Genomic DNA, 7,138 nt, shown 5'->3' with positions numbered 1-7,138 from the left:
TTTGGGCTTCCCTTGTGGCTCAGCTGGTAAAGAATCTGCCTGCACTGTGGGAGGCCTGGGTTCAATCCCTGGGTTGGGAAGATCCCCTGAAGAAGGGAAAAGCTACCCACTCCAGTATTCTGGCCTGGGGAAGACCATGGACTGTATAGTCCATGGGGTCAAAAAGAGTCGGACATGGCTGAGTGACTTTCACTTTCTTCTATAAATTGATCAAAGGAAACAGTTAAGCATTTACCCTGATGTTCAGGAAGAACTGTAGTTCACCCCCATTGATAAGGGAGAGCTTTTCTTTATAGAATGTCAGTTAACACATGTAGCAGAAATGATAAAAGTCACCATTTTGCAGCTCCTCCAATGAAATAGTCATTTCAAAGAAAGATCTTGAATGTGTGCTAATTCATCAGGTTGCCAAGGAACAATAGATTGCCAAGGGATCATATGTTAGTTACAAAGGGAAACAGCATGTCTTTACAACTAAGAGACCTCCTCGTCACCATCCTGACAAGTGATGAAACTTAGGATGCCTAACAGTGGGACACCTGGACACTGCATTTCTCCTGATGTGATATAATGTGAAGTTCCTGCTATCTCTTTAGCACATTCTTGTCAGAAATACGTTAAACATAGCCTGAACATAACTGAGTCTCTAGCTGGATTCCAACTGATGGGAAATACAGACGATAGAGAAACAAGGTTAATGACACTACGAAGAAACCATCAGACAGTTTAAGAAGATGGGACATTCTACAAGACAACTGGCTTGGTCTTTTCAAATAGTCAACGTCATTTTTAAAAATGTGGGAATAATTCAGTGAAGACTAAAGAGTAGTGACAACCAGGGGCAATGCATGAAGCTTGCCTGAATCTTCTTTTTTAATTTAACTTTTATTTTACATTAGAGTATAGTTGATTTACTATATTGTATTGGTTTCAGGCATACAGCAAACTGATTCAGTTATATATATACATTTATCTGTGCTTTTTCAGATTTTTTTCCCCCATGTACATTATTACAGAATATTGAGTAGAGTTCCCTGTTGACAGTAGGTCCTTGTTGATATCTATTTTATATATAGTAGGTATGTGTATGTTAATCCCACAAACCCTAATTTATCCCTCCCCCTACCTTGATTGGATCTTGATTGAGAAAATAACAAAGCAATAATAAAAAGCTTATTAAATGAAAAATGGGAAAATTTGAGCATAGATTGTATATCCAATGATATTATGGAATTATTATTAATATTTCTAGGTATGATAACCGTATCATGGCTTTGTAGAAGAGTGTCCTTAATTTTTAGAATATGCAAGCTGAAGTTGTTTAGAGGAAAAGCACATGCTACTTGCAACTTTCAAAGGGTTAAGCATACATATAAAATATATATGTAGAGAGAGGAAGTCAACATGACAAAATGTTAACAATTACTGGGTTTAGATGGAGAGTATTAGGGTGATCATTGTTCTGTTCTTTCAATTTTTCTATATGTTAGAAAAATTTCATGGTAAATTAGAAGAAAAAGTGAAGCTGATGTGAAGCCTTGAGTCCATGGGTCACTTTATAGTGTTTCGTCTTGACCACAAAACCCCTCCAAAGTGTGTCTTTAGGCCTATTAATATTTTTTTGGCTTAAACTAATTACACAGGGAGAATGTTCCAGTCCCCTTTCTGTTTAGCTTTAGCCAAACAGGCCAACATTTTGGCCAAAAGGAAGGATAGTGTGTGAAGAGAGAGTCTTATAACTCAATATATAAAGTTTTACTTAAATCCTCTGTTTTTAGGTATAGAAATCCTGGCCACAACAATATCTCATTTTCCCCAGGCCAGAGACCTGCTCTTTCACTCTTTCCAGAGAATAAATCTCTGGCTTCCTGCTGCTTTGGGGGGAAGGACAGTAACCCAGCTGAAAAGAATATGTGGCTGCTAATGACTGAGCTTTCAGGAGTTTAGTGATACAGATCTGGGGGTTTCCTGAACCTTTTCCACTGCTGCTTCAAAATCCATCTTCTCAGGTGTGTTCAGTTATTACCGTCTGACTATCTACAGGTCTTCCAGCTTCCAAAATTCCTTTTATCTCTTATTCTCTTTGTGGGTTTATGCATTTTTTTTTTTAAAGTGCACTTCTGTGACATTTTATTGGGATTTGAGAAAAGAGCAGACACTAACGTATGTAATCAATCCATCAGCCTTTACTGGAAGTCAATCCGATGTTCTTTAGCCTCTTTTTCCCATATACTAGTTTGAAGGTTATCTCTTCTTTGTATTCTTTAATGGGTTGTCCTTGAAATTTTAATCTTTCTGTTTGACTTAACAAAGTCTAAAGATAATCAATATTCTTATCTTTTTTCTGAATAATGCAAAGACTGCAGAAAGCTTTCACTTTGACCTCTCCTTTCCCACTTTCCACACTACTTTGGTCTAATATTTTCTTCATTGTTTCCAATATCTCCTGTGAAGCAGTCCCTTCATTGATAATATTTATTGAGGCTCCCTGCCATGTGGCAAACGGTGTTCTGAGCACTGGAAGTACAACAGTGAATAAGAGAGACAAAACTACTCATAAAAATGTTTAAAAATTTTTTTTATATATTTACTTACTTACTGGCTGCACCAGGTCTTAGTTGCAGCGTGTGGGATCTAGTTCCCTGCCGAGGACTCGAAGCTGGGTCTCCTGCATTGAGAACACAGAGTGTTAGCCACTGAACCACCAGGGAAGTCCCATAAAAATGTTTTATGTTAGGTTGAACTATATGAAATTTCCAATATTTTGCCAATTTTTAGTTGTAAAAGACTCATCTCAAGTTGGTTAAACATATGTATATTTAAATATATGTATACATATTTACATAAATACATGTAAAATCACTAATGCTTTTTTAATTTACCTAAACAGTTACTAATTTCATTGTTTATTGCTTCCATGTTACTTGTATCCCACTCCTCTCTGGATCTGTTTCATTTCAGACCCTGAGTAGTTCCTTTTAAAAACATCTTTATTTATTTACGGCTATACTGGGTCTTCACTGCTTCATGGGCTTTTCTCTAGTCACGGTGCACTGGTTTCTCATTGTGGTGGCTTCTCTTCTTGTGGAGCACAGACTTTAGGGCAAGTGGGCTTCAGGAGTTGCAGCACATGGGCTCAGAAGTTGTAGCTCTTGGGCTCTAGAGCACAAGCTCAGTAGTTGCGGCATGCGGGCTTAGTTGCTCTGCGGCAGGTGGGATCTTGCCAGATCAGGGACCAAACTCATGTCTCCTGAACTGGCAGGCGGATTCTTTACACTGAACCACCAGGGAAGTCCCCTAGTAGTTCTTTGAATGAAGATCTGTAAGTGATAAAAGTCCTTCTCTGAAATTAACCTGTTACTCTTGAATAACAGTTTACTTGAGTATGATTCTTGGTTGGCCATTCATTTACCTCAGTCCTTTGAAGATATATTGCTGATAAGCCAGCTGAGAGTTTAATAATTTTCATTTGTAGATAATTAGTCTTTTCTGTTTGGCTGATTTTAAGATACTTTGTCTTTGGTATTCTGCAGATTCACTATAACGTGTCTTGATTTGTATTTGTTTTAATTTAATTTTAATCCTACTCAAGACTCAGGGTGCTTCTTATGTATGATGATTCAGGTCACATCTTTCTTCAATTTTCAAAATTTCTCAGTCATCATCTTTTGAATATTACCTGTTTTGAAGTGTCTCTGTTCTCTCTGCAGAAATCCTGGTAGGAATATATTGGGCCTTCAAATTCTGTTCTTCATGTCTCTTAATATTTATTTATTTCTGGCTGCCCTGGGTCTTGGTTGCTGCACACAGGCTTACTCTGGGTGCAGAGAGTAGGGACTACTCTCTCATGGTGGTGTGTGGGCTTCTCATTGTGGTGGCTTCTCTTGCTATGAAGCATGGGCTCCAGGGTATGCAGGCTTCAGTTGTTGCGATTCATGGGCTCCAGAGCACAGGCTCAGTAGTTGTGGCATATAGACTTAGTTGCCCCATGGCGTGTGGGATCTCTCTGGACCAGGGACCAAACCCATATCCCCTGCATTGCAAGGTGGATTCTTATCCACTGTACCACCAAGGAAGTCCAAGAACAAGGTACATTTTCATCTTTATAAATATATTTAAACATTTTTTTTGCTCTACATCCAGGTTATGTTGTCAATTACTGGACTGGAAAAAAAAAAAACAAAACAGATGGCTAACTCTCTTCCAAAAATGCAACTGTCTGTGAAACCCAGCTAGTCCAGGTGACTCAGACAGTAAAGAATCTGCCTGCAATGCAGGAGGCCTGGGTTCAGTCCCTGGGTTAGGAGGATCCCCTGGAGAAGGGAATGGCAACCTACTCTGGTATCTTGCCTGGAGAATTCCATGGACAGAGGAGCCTGGCAGGGTGCAGTTCATGGGGTCACAAAGAGTCGGACACGACTGAGTGACTAAGCCCACACACACTATCCAATAGGGAAGCAGTGAAGACAAGGAAGCTTAAACAAGTTTTGTGGAAATAATCTGGTTCAAGACACTTCACAGTGTTATCTGACTCCCCTTGTTGTATTATCAAAATATCTGGTTGTCCCACTATTTGATGATGTTAAATTTGATCACTTGTTTAAGATGACCCACCAGATTTCTCCACTACAAAAGTAAAGTTTAGTGATTGATATGTAATCTGTGGGGAAGGCATGTATGCATTCCTTTTCTCAATAATGTTTCATTTAATGGTTTTAGCATTTATTGATGAAGCTTGCCTGAATCAAATATTCCCTGAGGGTTGCAAAGTAGCAATTTAGAAAAATTACATCATTCCATTCACATGTATTAGCTGTTTTCTTCTATAAGTAAGAGCTTTTAGGATATTGGGTTTTGAATCCAAAGACCTGAACAAAAATGTTCAACCTGAATCTAATGATGAGGAAATTAGTTAAATTCATATCATCTTCTCTGGACTCTTCAAAAGAAGGCAGTGTCTGGACTGGTGAATACTGTTCTTAATGTAAAGAGATGACAGAGACATAACAACCTGAGGAAGTGTGTTGGATCCCAAATTTAAAAAAAAGACAGAGAGAGAGAAAACAGCTAAAAAAGCCATTTTGAGAGAACTGGGAAAACTTGAATATATGGTATACATGAGATGATATTGAAGAATTATGTTAATCTTCATAGGTGTGACAGTGGTGTTCTGTTTATGTCCCGTGTCCTTATTCTTAGGAGATGTATGTTGAAGTATTTAGGGTGAAGTGTCACTCTGTACACAATTATTTAAAATGGTTCCTAGGGACTTCCGTGGTGGTCCAGTGGTTAATATTTTATGTTTCAATGCAGGGGATGTTGGTTCAATCCCTGGTCAGGGAGCTAAAATCCCACATGACTTGCAGGCAAAAAAATCAAAATATAAAACAGAAGCAATATTGTATCAAATTTAATAGACTTTAAAAGTGGTTTATATATTTACAAAAACTTAAAAATATTGACATGGGAGACAGTGGGAGCTTTTCCACCATGGCCTCTAGGCCGATCTCCATCCAAGTGGAACCAGGATGCCACATGGGGGGCCTTGATGAGAAGGTTAGTAAACCACTGCTGTGGGAACTATCTCTCCAGGCAAGGCCAGTAGTCAACATCCACACACCAAGGGATAGAGTCACTGGTCAGCATGAAGGCTATGGTTTTGTGGAATTCTTAAGTGAGGAAGATGCTGACTCTGCCATAAAGATGAACATGATCAAACTCTATGGGAAGCCAATACAGGTAAACAAGGCATCAGCTCACAATAAGAACTTGGATGTGGGGGCCAACATTTTCATTGGGAACCTGGACCCAAAGATCCATGAGAAGTTGCTTTATGATACTTTAAGTGCCTGTGGGTTCACCTTGCCAACTCCCAAGATTATGTGGGACCCTGACATAGGCAACTCCAAAGGTTGTGCCTTTATTAGTTTAGTTTCATTTGATGCTTTGGAATTCAGCGATTGAGCCATGAATGGGCAGTACCTCTATAACCTCCCCATCACTGTTGAAGGACACAAGAAGGACTCCAAGGGTGAGTGCCATGGCTTAGCAGCTGAACAACTTGTGGCAGCACAGAACCACTCTCCCAGGCTGACCACCCTCATCAGCTGTTTGCCGATGCACCCCCTCCACCATCTGCACCCAATCTTGTGGTATCATCTTTGGGGTCTGGGCTTCCTCCTCCACGCGTGCCTCCTTCTGGTTCTGTCCCACCCCCAGTACCACCTCCTGGAGCCTCCCACCTAGGATACCCCCAGCTATGCCCCCACCACCTATGCCTCCTGGAGCTGGAGGACATGGCCTCCGATCAGCAGGAACCCCAGGGGCTGGACAACCTGGACACAGACACTTACATCCTCACCCATTCCCACTGGGTGGGATGCTCCATCTAGAGATGTCTCAGATGCAGCTGGCCCACCATAGCCCTCATGGCTTGGGACAGCCCCATGCTGGGCCCCCTGGCTCTGGGGGGACAGCCACCACCCCAACCACCACCTGGAATGCCTCACTCTGAACATCTTCCCATGAGCATGCCCCACCCCTGCCAAGGGCCTCTGTTTGGCTCTACTGTGGGACTCCCAGATCCTATGCCTCCACGTGGTATGCATGGACCTCCTCTACTGATGCCCCCTTAGGGATGGATACACTGGCCCTCCATGACCTTCACCCTATGGCTACCAGTGGGGGCCGTTCCCTCCACCCAGACCCACTCCCTGGCCTCCAGTTCCCCCTCGAGGCCCACTTCGAGGCCTTCTCCTTCCGTGATTTCTCATTGTCTTTCCTCCTATTATAGCTTCCCAATATCTGTTCACTTCCTTGGACCAATCAGAGTTGCTATAGCACTGAGGGCCTAGGCACTAATCCCTTGCAGGCCTTTCTTTTGTAAGTGTAATTTTTTTCACAGGAGGCTTTATTTATTTATTTTTTCTATGTTGGCCCTATGTGTTTTGCAAATACACAGAGAAAATAAAATAAAATAAAATGGTTCCACACACATATGTGTACACCTAACATGTAGAATTACCTCCAACCGACCCAAACATTTTAAAAACTAAAACTATAAAATATCATCAAACAGGGAAGCATGTGTGTGTGTCTTGCATCTACCTACTGTATTATTCTAGGTTTGGCCAGAAAA

At 41.0% G+C, this 7,138-nt stretch overlaps 1 pseudogene; it reads left to right on the top strand.

The window, feature by feature from the left end:
* Positions 1–5,490: 5,490 nt before the first annotated feature.
* LOC122701704 lies at positions 5,491–6,765 on the top strand (annotated as a pseudogene).
* The last annotated feature ends 373 nt before the right edge of the window (positions 6,766–7,138 follow it).

This window comes from Cervus elaphus, chromosome 1, assembly GCF_910594005.1.
Source record: "Cervus elaphus chromosome 1, mCerEla1.1, whole genome shotgun sequence".
NCBI classification, from domain to species: Eukaryota; Metazoa; Chordata; class Mammalia; order Artiodactyla; family Cervidae; genus Cervus; species Cervus elaphus.
This window is presented reverse-complemented; position numbering and strand designations above follow the sequence as displayed.